General features: G+C 40.9%; 1 long non-coding RNA gene and 1 pseudogene across 1 annotated transcript in view; both read right to left on the reverse strand.

Moving 5' to 3' along the window:
- Positions 1-15355, reverse strand: part of LOC105988545 — a 70402-nt gene that overhangs the window by 20061 nt on the left and 34986 nt on the right. The gene's annotated exons all lie outside the window — the stretch shown is intronic.
- LOC105988536 lies at positions 258-739 on the reverse strand (annotated as a pseudogene).

Consider the following 15355-nt stretch of genomic DNA (forward strand, 5'->3'; position numbering starts at 1 on the left):
ACTGTCCCTCAGCTCTTCAGCTCAAGGCGAGCGCTCTACCACTTGAGCCACAGCGCCACTTCCAGCTTTTTTCTTTTTGCTTATGTGGTGCTGAGGAATCGAACCCAGGGCCTCAGGCATGCAAGGCAAGCACTCTACCACTGAGCCACCTTCCCAGCCCTTCAGGCCTTTTTCTGCCTATGTGGCACTGAGGAATAAAACTGATATTCACTTGTTTTCCATTCTTTTTTTTATATACAACAAATGATATTCATTTAAGTTTTTTTAATCAAAAGTTGTATATAAGATTATTTCACTCCTGCATCTTCTCAATTGTTTCTTCCTTGTATTTGCCCTTTTTCTTTCCTACTTGGCGGGATTTAACTTTCCGTTCCAGGATCTTTTTGCGGTCTTTGTCCAGTTTCAGCCTGGTGATTACCACCTTGCTGGTGTGAATGCCCATGTGGACAGTGGTGCCATTGGCCTTTTCCCACTGTGCCCGTTCAATGTAGATGACATACTTCTTCCTGTAAACCTGGACCACTTTGCCAATCTGCTGGCCTTTATAATGTCCTCGTACAACCTGCACCTCATCATCCTTCTGGATGGGCATTGTACTTTTGTCTCAGGTCTTTGGAAAGAGGGGAATACATAATCTTCCTGCGAATGTGGGAAGGTTCATTGAAATGCCTTTTCTGGTTCTTGCTATGGTCAGAAGTGACAAAGGGATTGAACTTCATTTTGGCCGTTCCTGCTTCAGCAATGGCAGAAAAGGGGAAGAGCTTGTTTTCCATTCTTAGTGCCATTTTGCAATAAGGAAACTGTGGTACTGAAAGTATTTGCTAAATATACAATTAATCTCTAACTAATGAACCAGTAAATATCTGGCATTTTGTAAATATTTCATACATGGCAGTTATTTTCATTCTATAATAAACAGAGATCACAGGGTAAACAAACCCTCCCTCTGTAATTTAAAATTGCACTTTGAGCCGGGCAGTGGTGGCACATACCTGTAATCCTAGCTACTCAGGAGACTGAGATCAGAGAATTGAGGTTCAAAGCCAACCCCAGGCAAGAAAGTCTGTGAGACTCTTATCTCCAATAACCACCAGAAAACCGGAAGTGGCGCCGTGGCTCAAGTTGTAAAGTGCTAGCCTTGAGCAAAAAAGAAGCTCAGGGACAGTGCCCAGGCCCATCTCGGGGCTGGGAAGGTGGCTCAGTGGTAGAGTGCTTGCCTTGCATGCCTGAGTACCACATAAGCAGAAAAAAAAGCGGGAAGTGGTGTTATGGCTCAAGTGGTAGAGCGCTAGCCTTGAGCTGAAGAACTGAGGGACAGCGCCCAGGCCCAGAGTTCAGGCCCCATGACCGGACTGAAAAAAAGAACACCATCTCCTCCCTTTCAAAGCCCATATTAGGGCTCACATGAATTCAGCTATCTGAACTTGTGTCTTCTGCATAGTTCCTAAGATCTGAAATAAAGTTCTATGTGGCTTAACTGAGTTTGGGTTAATGGGCAGTTCAAATGAGACAGATGCCAAACCATAATCAAGCTGTTTCTGTCCCTGACTTCCTTTGTCTGTCCACAAAGGCCACCTGTGGTATTGTGGAGATGAGCTCTCTGAGCTTCTGCTCATTCTGAGGGTTGCCCAATCCGTAAAACATGCTGTGCTAAATCAAACTGTTAGACTTAATTTGTCTAAAGCTCCTGCTTTCATAATTATATCTATTGTGAGGGTTAACTTCTACTTGATAGCAGTTTTCTACTTACTGTGTTAGAATTGTATTTGTAAACTGCTTTGTTGAATGGCAACTCCTTTGTACAATTACTTAAAGATAAAAAATATTAAAAGCTTCAAAAAATCCTATTTCGGTAAGGCTAAGTTCTTTAAAGTAAACCAAACTTTAAAAGGTAGTATGAGGGCTGGGAATGTGGCTTAATGGTAGAGTGATTGCTAACATGCATAAAGCCCTGGGTTCAATTCCTCAGTACAACACAAACAGAAAAAGCTGGAAGTGGTGCTGTGTGGCTCAAGTGGTAGAGTGCTAGCCTTGAGCACAGAGAAAGGCTCAGGGACAGAGCCCAGGCCCTGAATTCAAGCACCAGGACTGGCAAAAAAAAAAAAAGATAGTATGAGTATTATATGGGTCTTTTAAGCTTCTGAAGACAACTGGAAAAATGTCTGGAAGTTGAAGAAGGCTGAGCAGTCCGAAGAGAAAAGTACTAAGGCCCCTTATCCGGGAATGTGGTCCAGGGAGGCAGGATAGATTCAAGCAGGATTTAGGTGACACCTGAGAAAAGGGCTTATGCCCACAACACTATAACCTTATATTTGAATGACTTCAGGACTGGCCCTAGAGAATGAGTACAAATGGGGGTGAAGAGAGAGAGAATTGGGGGGAACAGGAGAAACAGGAGGCAGCTGGGTGAGCAGTACAGATAGAGATATCTGGGCATCAATACAACCATCCATCCACTATCCTCCCTACCCTTGGTCAAAATAGCATTTTGGGGCAAGCCAAACCAACTCAAAGTTTTCTGTAGACTCTCATTTTTCTCATGTACTAGAGAGAATCCAGCTGTAAAATGATCATCCTCAAAAACAAAAGGCTTAATATAATGAGTCTTCTTGTACTTTCCACTTCGCTCAGCCACTGCACAGGTGGCTTCTGGAAATGAGACAAGAGACAATCGAGTAACTGTTTCTAGAAAAAGACACTGACATCCTGCTAATTTAAATCCGCTGCCTCTTTAAGCCAGGCATTGTGTTTCCTAAGCACAATCATGGCAGACAGCTGAGTGACACGCATGACATAGTCTCCTTATTAGCCAGAATCAGTGCTTTATTCCTCATCAAACTAAACTTCAGGAAATGTAAAACATGCTTATGGAATTGATTCTATACCATGCTTTTTCTCCTATTTTTCTGTAATCCCAGCATGTTTTTAGGATTTGGTCAAGTTAATTTCTAAGTAAAACCTTTTAAATTCTACTAATAACGCTTATCTCTATTACTCCCCAGACACACAACACATCTGTGCCCAGAAGGACATCTTGGAAAGTTCCTCTCTCCTCTGAGGAGGGAGCAGGAGCAAGAGAATATAAGAAGCAGATCAGTTTTTCCAAGAGCAGGGAAATGGGATCGATCATAAGACAGGGCCACTCAGGGATACATAAAGCCTGGGACCCCAGAAAAAGGACATCAAATTCACACAGTGTGGGTAGAACTCCAGGAGGCTGAAGAAAATAATTATAAGCCAGGGCCCATAGGGTCACAAGAAATTCTGAAGGATAGGTTCAAATAAACACTAAACAAAGATTGGTTGATTGAATGGATAAATGCATAGTTAGCTAGCACAGGCAGGGCAGGCCCAAAAGAAAGAGGACAGTCAAGATAGTTGACCCCAGAAGCTTCTGGGGTTTGGGGGTTTTGTTTCATTTTTGTTTTGAAACAGGATCTCACTATGTAGCCCAGGCTGACATTAAACTCCAGATCTTCCTGCCTCAACCTCCCCAGTGCTGGGATTACAGATATGTGCTATTATTCCAGCCAAAAGTTTACTCTCATGGTTTTCCAGCCTCATTCAAACAGAAGTCAGTAGACAGAGGACACATCCAGGGACCTTAAGAGCTCTGCTGTTCACAGCTATAAATTAGACCAATGTGAAGTCCAGTACCCTTCTTCCTACAAATCACAATACAATGATATACACTCCTACACCTTGCTAAGATTAAAGGAGCTAAGTGCACTAAGGGGAAGATAGTTGAGAATATGGTCCATAATAAATTCCATAACAGCCATTAAAAGTTAAGTTGTTGCCCATAAATACCATCACAGTTTCAGGAAGCATCTATTGAGAGGTTAATACACACCTTGCAGTTCATGCAGGACAGGTGCCTGGTCCTTAAACTGGAGGATTATGGTTAGAGAGTACTGAGCAAACAAGCAGGAAAAAATATCTGTCCAGGGCTAGGAAGGTAGCTCAGTGGTAGCGTGCTTGCCTTGCATGCATGAGGCCCTGGGTTCGATTCCTCAGTACTACATAAGCAGAAAAAAGCCAGAAATGGTGCTGTGGCTCAAGTGGTAGAGTGCTAGCCTTGAGCTGAAGAGCTGTGGGACAGCGCCCAGGCCCAGAGTTCAGGCTCCATGACTGGCAAAAAAAAAATATATATATATTTATATATATGTATATGTGTGTGTGTGTGTGTATATATATATATGTATATATATATATATATATATGTCCAACTCTTGGCTCAGCCTGTAACTCAAAGCAGAGAGCAATATATGAGAGGTAAGAAAGTTGTGAATTTGTAAAACTACAAACAGCATGGCATTTAGCAAAAACACCAGGCAGGGGTGGCAAGACTTAAGGCTGTTTCACAGGTAGTGTTTAATACATTTGTGTGAACTGAATGGATGTGGGAGGCAAAAAACAATCAGAGAGGATCATATACCAGCCATGATGGTAAATGGATCTGTCTTGGAGGCCATAGAGAAGTACTGATGGGAGAGAACTTTACTCAGACTTATGTCATAGCTAGGTTCTATGCTGTATGAAAATTTAATCAATACAAGCAAAAAAATTATATTTTTCTCTTTCTAGAGATGGAACCCAAGATTTTACACATGCTTGGCAAGCACCCAACTACCAAGCTGCACCCCTATCCCTTAAGTTAATTTTTTTTAACCTAAAGCTATTCCATTACTTTCTAATTACTTACAGAAGTAACAAAAAAATGATTCTGTTCTTGCTCCTAACAGAGCTCATAAAATTTTTCACTGCTATAAAATGGATTGGAGTTTAAAGAGTCAAGAACTACTGCTCAACACTACAGTATAATTTCTACCAGTTCAGGATATATTTCAAACCCTCTTGAGCAACTACAATAATAAACCTGAGATGTGTGTGTGTGCACGCGTGCGCACGCACGCCAGTCCTGGGGTATGAACTTAGTTCCAGGACACTGTCCCTAAGCTTTTGTACTCAAGGCAAGACTCTACTACTTTGAGCCACAGCACCATTTCCAGCATTTTTGGTGGTTAATTGGAGATATGAGTCTTACAGACTTTCCTGCTTGGGCTGCATTTGAACTATGATCCCTATATCTCAACCTCCTGAGTAGCTAAGTATTGCAGGCTTGAGCCACCAATGTCTGGCAAATCTGAGATCTTTCAATTGTAAGGTTTGTGACAGAGGGTTCCACTTTGACTCAGACCCTCTTCACTGGGTAACTAACCTTTACAGGTTAGTTCATGACCGCAGGGACATGCTCAGCTGATGAGCTATTCTGTGATAGCTCAATGCTGTTTCCATTTGGCTTTAATCCTACAAAGATCAAGATGTAGCACAAGCCAGGTTTGCTGGGACACACACGTGATGTATTCGCAGAAATGAAGCAAAACACATCTAACATCCTTTTCTGGCTTCCTAGGACTCCAGAACTTACTGTAACCTTAATGACAGCCAAAAGGAAGGTCTTTTCTCTTGACCCTTGGCTGACCTTTCTTGAATGTCCAAGAACTTTCTTCCTTCTCTTTCTGGCTATGGCCTACATTTTATTCCCTCTGGAGAGTCAGTCCTCAGCAAAAAGCTGAGTTCCAGCAGAATAAATGAAGCTGTAGAGATCTCACATGTGACTGTTGAGCATATGATGCATGGCTCAGATTATTAAGAAAGTCTATTCTTCAATTATATTCTATCTTAACAAATTTAAATGATAGGACAAAAACATGGTTGAACTTATAGGGCTCTTCTTAACGAACAGGAGGCCCTTGATTCAATACCTAATTCAAGGGTGTGGAGGGGAACCTCATTAAAATATATAGCACAATTATTTAGTGGAAAACTTCTGAATGTGTTTGAAATGACAGGTATACATATTGACTTTGTCAACTATAAATTTTATGAAATCCGAATATAGGTCAAGTATGTCTAATGAAAAGTTTGTAGCCAAATTGAGACAGGCTGAGATAGGCTGTTACCTACATGCTAATAACAAAAAACAGTGCAGAAAAAGAACACAAATGTCTCAACGATTTTTATACTGATATGTTGAAATGATAATATTCTAGCTGTACTGGGTTAAATAAAATATGCTATTAAAAGTAATTTCAGTTTATTTTTACCGGTTTAATGTGGCCATTATTACTCACATTATTTCTATCAGGTGCTGATCTACATCACAGTATTACAGAAACTGAAGCCCCTACCAGCTGGTTCTGTGATTTCAAGCAATTTACTCAATCTCTTCAATCATCTGTAATAAAATCTTACTATCTTCTGAATAGTTACACAGTGAATTTTTCATGACCCAATGAAGAAACAAAAAAGCTGACCACAGTACGTTGGCAAAGTACAATTTTCTATACATGCTCACCTTTTTGTTTTTTTCAATACTGAGGGTTGATCTTAGGACTCTACCATTAAGCCACACCCACTGTCCTACCAACGCTCACTTTCAATTTTCTTTTTATCATAATTATCTCAGACATCCACAATGATTAGCAAAATAATGCATCAAAACAAATGTTGGAAGCTAGCCATGGGTAGCTCACACCTATAATCTAGCTACTTAGGAGGCTGAGATCTGATGATTATGGTTCCAAGTCAGCCCAGACAGAAAAATCCATGAGACTTTTATCTCTAATAAACTATTCAAAAAGAGCTAGAAATGGAGCTATGGCCCAAGTGGTAGAGAGCTTACCTTGAGCAAAAAAAGCTCAGGACAGTGCCCAGGCCCTGAATTCAAGACCCAGGACTGGCGCCAAAAATAAATAAATAAATGTTGGTTGTTTATGGATTGACACTGCTATGTCATTACCAGATAAAGTATTTTAGGGCTAGGGTGTCCAGGGCTCAAGAAGAGAGAAAGGAAAGAGGGAAGGGGGGAGAGATAGAGGGAAGGAGGAAGGAAGGAAGGAAGGAAGGAAGAAGGGAGGGAAGGAGGGAGGGAGGGAGGGAGGGAGGGAAGAAAATCAACAAAAATATATCTGCATTATCCTGCCCATGTAATTGTAACCCCTCTGTACAGTATCTTCACAAATAAAATAAAATAAAATAAAAATACACCTTCAAAATACAATATAAATAAAAGCTAAAAATATTTAGAAAATAAAAAATATATATCTGTAAATAATCCTACCAATCAATAGGCATTTTCAGACTACTTCACCCAACAATAACAGAGTATCAATTATTTTCAAGCAACCATGGAACAAATACAAGATTGACCACATAGTGAGCCATAAACCCAACCTGACAAAGTTTTTTAAAGCTGAAAATGTACACAGTATCTTCTCTTGCCACAATAAGTAATAAAAGCAATAAAAAGTAATAAAATTAGAAACCAATAATAAAAAGATAAAAGGAAAAATCTCTAAATACTTGGGAACAAGTACATTTCCGAAGAGTCCATAGATCATAGAGGACATCGCAAGGAAAATGTAAAAATAATTAAGTGTTGAATTGAATAAAAATAAAAAATCAGGTCTGGGAAGGTGGCTCAGTGGTAGAGTGCTTGCCTTGCATGCATGAGGCCCTGGGTTCAATTCCTCAGTACCACATAAGCAAAAAGAAAAAAGCCAGAAGTAGCACTGTGGCTCAAGTGGTAGAGCACTAGCCTTGAGCTGAAGAGCTGAGGGACAGCGCCCAGGCCCAGAGTTCAGACCCCACGACGGGACCGCCAAAAAAAAAAAAATACAAGGTACCAATATAAGGAATAAAATGGGAAATATTATAGTTATTGCAGGTATCACATGGGTAATAAAAGTCAAGCATGGTGCATGGTGATATAAACCTGTAGTCACAGGGAGGATCACTAGTTCATAGCAAGACCCTTATCACAGGGGGGAAGAAAAGGTAATAAATATCATACATATTTCACAATTTAGATAAAAAGGATCAATGTTACAAAAAAATCTTTTAATGAGCAATGCTTCAAAAAGCAAAATAAAGCCACAAGTCAGCCAAGATGAAATTAACAGTTTGAGGAAATAGAGGTATAGTAGAGCACCAGGATTGACCAACTTGAATATTCCTATAATTGTTAAAGAAACTGAACTCATAATTTTAAAACATCACAAAAGAAAGCTCCTAGTGACGATGATTTCATTGTCTAGTTAATTATCGTAACTTGGCTGCCTTTTTTTGTTCTGAGACGTCAAAGGACTGTCCCCATTTGGGGAAGCTAAACCTGGCAGCTGCCTTTGCCCAGGACACTTCCTAGTCACGCCCCTTTCACCAGACTCCTTTCCCTCACCCTCAGCTGTCTGCTTATGTGGCTCTCGTGTCACTTCCACACTGAAGCCCAAAGTGGATGAGGGCCTGTGCCTTACTACTTACTTGCCTTATATTATTATTGTGCCTTGTATTATTATTGACTTATTTATTTTGAAACTGGGTCTCCACTATATTGTTCGATCTGGTCTTGAATTCTTTGTGTTTTTTTTTTAACTCAGGGCCTGAGTGCAGTCCCTGAGCTCTTTTGCTCAAGGCTAGTACTCTATTACTTTGAGCCACAGCTCCATTTCCAGTTTTTGAGTGGTTAATTGGAGATAAGAGTTTCGTGGAGACTTTTCTGCCTGAACTGACTTCAAACCATGAACCTCAGATCTCAGCCTCCTGAGTAGCTAGGATCACAGGCATAAACCACCGGCACCTGGTTTGGTCTTGAATTCTTGGGTTTAGCAATCCTCCGGCCTCAGCCTGCTGAGGAGCTAGAACTCCGTACACATACCATACCAGCAGCCGCAGCACCTCTGCAGCTGCCTTGTATGTTTTTCTGTGGCGCTTATTGCAGTTTTAGTTAATTATTTGCGATGATACATCTAAGGTCTGCCTCTCCCTCTAGTCTAAGATGCTGTAAACCATAAACTATATTAGGACAGGAAACTGGATGGCTCAATTTACTCTCTATCTCTGGCTTAGAGCCAAGAGCCATAAATCTAGACATCATTAGATCAATATTCACTGAGTGCTCTAGTAGTGTTCTCCAGAGAGACAGAATCAGCAGAATGTTTGTGTGTACTTGATTTTAATTCCGAATCAAAATATGTAACTTCTAATCAATAACCTAAGTGAACTGACTTTTGTGTGTATGGGTTTATGTGTTCTTGCACACATTCAACATGCACAAAAAGAGATTTGTTATAAGGAATTGGCCCATATGATTACAAAGACCAGTGAGACCTAGCACTTGCCTAGTGAGTCTGTAAGCTGGAAAGTTGGGAAAGTTGGGAAAGTTGATGGGGTGGCTCCAGTCCAGGCCAAGCAGAAGACCCTGGGGGCACCAACCAATATTCAACCTGAAGGGAGGAAAATGCTGATATCCCAGTTCAAAACAGGTTGAATTCTCTGTTCTTTGTAGGATGTTCCACTGAATTTGTCAGTGCCTTGAATGAAGCCCATACACATTGGGAGGACACCTGGTTTACTCAGTGCATGGATTTAAATTAATCTCCTCCAAAAACAACCTTACAAAATCACATAGAATAATAAGTCTGGAACCACATGCATTATTCTTCTTTTCCTCCCCTGAGCAGACCCTTCCAACTCAAGCAAGTCAGTTCATGCTAACAGACAGCTGCAGGTTGACAGCCCCATGAGCACCTTAGGTATGTCCCAAAGCATCTGAATCCTGGCTGAACCCACCTTAGACTCAAGTCTGGGCATAATAGTGGATGATTATTTTTAACTTTTGTTCCTTTCTTTTTTGTAAGACAGTTCTCTCCATGTTGTTCAGGCTGGCCTCAAACTCGCTATCCTCTTGCCTCAGCCACCCAAGTACTGGAATTACAGGCATGTACCACTGCACTAATGAAGAGCTAATAAATTCAAATCCTCAAATCCTACTACTCTTGTTTACTTTCACGCTTCATCTCTTCTAGGTTTTGTAAGTGCATAGATTTTATAAACACAATCCATAGACATACCACAATAAAATAGACAGAATATCTCATTACTTTCAATCTTTATATACTTATTGGATTTTCTCCAACTTTAGCTTTTCCTCTCCAACATGCTCACTTTCAAACACAGCAGATTTTTCTGAAAAATTGGTAATTATCCATTCATCATAATAAACCATTTAAACCAAAAATATTTTAAAAAATTATTTCCCATGGCTGTACTCATTGACTTACCTTGTTGGTAAAACAAGCAACTTAATACAGGGAAGTTATATTCACTATCAATTTGGGGAAAAAATTGTGGAAACTGATTCTTCCCTTTTAGAGAAAGTTCCAAATGCTATTCTCTATTCTCTTCTCTGTACATGACAAGGCAGAGCCAGGGCCTGGTTCTCTAATCATGGGGACAGATTGGCAAAGGTTACTCACCCTTCCTCACCTGCTCGAAGAGCAGGTCAACCGGACATCATGTAGCTTAAAGAACAGGTCGAAACAAGGAAACAATAAGAATCAGAAACAAAAGAACAATGGAAAGGTTGAACTACTGGCCTCCTCAACAAGATCTCTGCCCTCAGACTTTCCCTTCCCCATAGGCATGGCCACATGGCATGGCTAAAACCACAGCATTAACCAATAGAACTGTTTCACAGTAATTTTGTTCCAATGAAATTTAAAACATTTTCAATTTTTTCGACCCTTGCTATAGACACACAAAAAATTCCTCAGGAAAAAATCCAGACACATAGTTGCTAACAGGCAGTAAATATTATATGCCAGTGTACATTTTTTCCTTCAAAATAATCCATATGAGAATTAAAGCAACAGCCCATTTAAAGAAAAATATTGTTGTGGGTAAGTTTCCCTAGGAAATAAAATCAGAGACAGGGAAATGCCTATGGAAGGTTTATTGAGGAATCATCTTTGAACCACCATGTGGAAGGACATAAAAGATGTAATTTAGGGAAAGGAGGAATTTGGGGCTGTGCAGGAAAGCCTCCATTCATCTCTTGGAGTGCTCTTGGGCTGAGATAACCCTGCAAAAATGGCATGAAATAAGGCAAAGGAATTGGACTTTTCTGTCCCCGTATCATCTAGTAACAGGGTTTTAGTCAGAATTGGTCCTAGGAAAAGGGCATGACCTTAGACAAAGTGGCATCTCATTACCAGTTTTGGGTAGCAAAACTGGCTACCAAAAATGGCTGACACAGCTGTCAGCCATTCACACTCTTCCTTTGTTCTGAAGTGGGAGATCAAAATAGCATATCCCAATGGCTATTCTAAGTATGAATGACATGACCTTCCACTCTCCCCAGGGACATCTTCACAGAGACCCATGGGTAATAAAGACTACTTCCTTTGGAAAGGGCCATAGAACATTTTCTGACCAGAAGTAAGACTTCACATCACTGCTAAGGTAATCTAGCCTCTTAGGCTCACCCAAGACTGACCCATCTATCCTGTCTCAAATTAAAAGCAGTAACAGGGCTGGGAATGTGGCTAGTGGTAAAGTACTTGCCCAGCATGCATGAAGCCCTGGGTTTGATTCCTCAGTACCACATAAACAGAAAAAGCAGGAAATGGTGCTATGGCTCAAGTGGTAGAGTGCTAGCCTTGAGCAAAAGAAGCTCAGGGACAGTTCCCAAGCTCTGAGTTCAAGCCCCAGGACTGGCAAAAAAAAAAAAAAGGCAATCTAACAGAGAACATTATTCCAATTATGTACCCAGCACTGACAATATTGTCCCAAACACCAGTAAATTGAAAGTAAAATGCATTTCATCCATGAGAGCCTGCTGGTTCACTACACATAACCCTCATGAGTGTTTTTATGGAGGTCAATAAGAGACTGGATGGAAAAAGCCAAGTTTATGCATAGTGTTGTATGCCTGATTAGGCAGTCTTCCTGCTTTCTAATTGGAGAAAGATGGGGATGAGTAGGTAACTCAGTGACAGAGCACTTTCTAATTGGAGAAAGATGGGGATGAGTAGGTAACTCAGTGACAGAGCACTTTCCTAGCAAGTAGTCTTGAAGCTCTGGGTTTGATTCTCAATATAGCTTAATTGAAGAAAATAAGAACTCACTTGGAACTGAAAGAATGTCTGTCTCTCATACAAAATATTTATAAAACTATGCATCTCTTCATTTACAATTCATTCTTCTGCCCACTTAAGGCAAAATCATTTCACATAAACTTTTAAAGAAATATATAATACAAACTCCAGGCATAGACACAAGGAGAATGGAGTAAGGTATTACCTCTCTCAAGTACTTGGCAAAAGTGGACAGATAAGATTTTATTAGCTCTAAGATAATGACTTCAGAGGAAATCCTGTGAACCAAGTTCTCTGTCTGTCTGAAGTGATACTAGTGGCCACACCCTAGAAAAGATGGCTTGAAGGCAGAACCTATTTTCAGGGCTCTCTCAATTCCCTTCTGGGCCCAATTTCATTGAATTCCCATGCTAAACCTTGGCCATATTGCTAGGTATAAATCTCCAGGAGGGAAAGAATTTAATGATTTAAATACAGGTGAAACCCCAAGGGAAAAGGAGTAAACACATTTAGGTGAAGGTTGAATTTCCTTGAGATATGAGTATAATAGTCTTGTTTCCAGACTCTAGGATCTTTTGGCCCTTCTAACCCATCTCTTCCAGACATTCCATCTAATCATTTGCACAAGTAGATACAGTCCTAAGAAGTGGTATGTAAATGAGATGTTTGTAAAATATAATAATTATTTCCCATTGTCATTCAGATTTCATAATGATTTTTATCATTGATTGTAATCTCTCTTACCAACAAGTGAGTAACTGGTAAAGTGAAGGATTCTTTTTGAAGAATTTTTGAAGAATAGAAATCACTCCATCTATTTTTTGTTTTCACTCAGAGGCATAAAAATGGCTTCTCCTCAATTGCAAAGCTCCAGAAGCTCAGAAGTCTGAACATTTTACCTTGTGGGCAGCTTCTAGCCTTGACTATGGCTCTCTATCCTGCTCAGTGCCCCACCCTGCCTGTGTTCATCTTCAAAGACTGCCATGACAAAATGCTACAGGCTTGGTGGTTAAGCAACAGAAATTTATTTCCTCATAGCTCTGTTGGCTTGAGTATAATCAGGGTATCAGAAGGACTGATTATTTCTGACACCTCTTCCTTGGCTTCTCAATATACAATGGTCATCTTCTCCCTGTCTTCTCTGTACCTGTATGTAACCCAAAGTCATGCTGGATGAGTGTCCATGCATAGTATCTCCTTAATCATCTTCTTAATAGCCTGTCTCTGAATATAGTCATATTTTGAGGTACTGGGAGTTAGAGCTTCAACTTATGGGAGACACAATTCAGCAACGCAATCCAAACACTGACAAACTAAAAAATTCAAAACCAGATATGTGCTGATAATTCCAGCACTCAAAAGGTTAGGTCAACAGAACTGCATGTTCAAATCCTGGGCTACCAAGTGAGATCCTGTCTCAAAAACAAAAAACAAAGGGGCTGGGAAGATGGCTCAGTGGTAGAGTGCTTGCCTTGCATGCATGAGGCCCTGGGTTCAATTCCTTAGCATCACATAAGCAGAAAAAGCCAGAATTCATGCTGTGGCTCAGCCTTGAGCTGAATAGCTGAGGGACAGTGCTCAGGCCCAGAGTTCAGGCCCCATGACCGACCAAAAAAAAAAAAAAAAACAGTGCTATATCATACTCTGTGGATGTAAAATATCTTGAATCTGCTTTAGTGATAGTGGTAGTGACAATGTTTCAGAGCTGATTTTCATAATGCAACATTAAGGTGTTTTCAAAGTTGACTGAGAAGCTAATTTTTAAAATGGTGGCAGGTACGACAACAGTAACTGAAAAAAAGAGTTGAGCTGTGTGATGGTCACACAGGTAAGCAAGGAGCATAAACAGCTAACCCACTGTCAAAGCCCCTTGGGGAGAAAAGCAACTAGTCCTCTCAGAGAATTGATAGATGTCAGCCAGGAAGGAGCTGAGAGTCCAAAAACTTACCTGTCACACCAAAGCCAGCCAGGCAGGTATGTTTTGCTCCAATTTTAGTGAACTGCATCTTTCTTGCTTCTGGTGTTGTTTGGTATAGCCCCCAACCCAGCCCCCTTCCTTGCATTAGGTCATCTTTGTCTACAAGGCCTTTTCCCTTAACGATTACTCCCAGACCTTTTAAAGTGTGCAGTAAAGAGAAGCTTTGAGGGCTACACATAAATTTCAACTATAAAGTTCCCTTTCTTTCCCCCTTCCTCTCAACGAGACACACTCAAGAATTCAGGTAAAACAGTAGGTAAGTTCAGGTTTTGTGGGTGGCCTCCTAGGTAAACTCTTTATTTAGTTCCCATGACATCGTCCTGTTAGGTCATGCACCAACTTTAGATTAGAAGAGGCTGTGATTCATGTGCACATAGCATTCTCATCTCTGCCCTGTTGAGTGACTGCCGGAACCCAGGGCAAGCTTCATTTGGCATAGATAAAGGGTTCCTTTAAGAAGTGCTCTACTGAGCTGGGAGATGTGCTGGTGATTAGTATGCACTGTGCCATGCCCTGTTCTCCTCTCCCATGTCATTAGCATTATCCTGCTTTACCCAGGAGCAACAGGGGTTAACTAACCCGTCCGAGTCCTGATGCTCCTTCACAAGGCAGGACCTAGACAGAATTCCCTCATTGTGATACCCACCCTCTCTCCTCTGCTTGGCCTAAAAAAGAGCCTGTTTCTTACCAGACACAGCAAAGATGATTCCAACTCCCATCATCCTTCCCCCTCCTTGGCATCTTCCCTATCCTGTTTCTAAACAGAGAGGAAAAGTTCAATTCCTCATAGACTTTCCACTCTCTGGGGTCATTCAACCCTTCTAGATCACTGAGTATTGAACATTTACTTGGTGTTGTGCTTTGCCCTGGAAACAGCAGCTCTGGGCCTCATGATCTGTAGGGAGGAGGAAGGGAAAAGGGAAGAGCCATTCATTCAAGTGGTCTGCTGTTGAGACTAAGTCCTGCAAGCAGATGTGGAAACCAAAGATACAAGGAGATCTCTTACAGACCATTGGGAGACCTCACCTCTGGGGACAGGAAGGCCATTCATTCACTGAACTAGTAGAATGTAATTATCTATCTTCTCCCAGAAAGCCACAGTCCTCTCATTCATTTGTTCCTAAAGTCACAGGGGAGCCCAAGCACTTACTGACTACCCAGAAGAGAGAGAAGCCAGATGGAAGCTTTTTCCAAGGGGTTTGTAAGCTCATTCTGAAATCTCTGATTAATATGATTTAACTTACTATTTTATGTGTTAACTTTATACTAGAAACTGAAAATATGATCAAACTAAGGCATTAGCTGCTAATTGTAACATGAAAGATACAGAAATCAGAATTCTGGCCGGGCGCTGGTGGCTCACGCCTGTAATCCTAGCTACTCAGGAGGCTGAGATCTGAGGATCGCGGTTCAAAGCCAGCCCGGGCAGGAGAGACTG

Source organism: Dipodomys ordii, unplaced genomic scaffold, assembly GCF_000151885.1.
Source record: "Dipodomys ordii isolate 6190 unplaced genomic scaffold, Dord_2.0 Scaffold3, whole genome shotgun sequence".
NCBI classification, from domain to species: Eukaryota; Metazoa; Chordata; class Mammalia; order Rodentia; family Heteromyidae; genus Dipodomys; species Dipodomys ordii.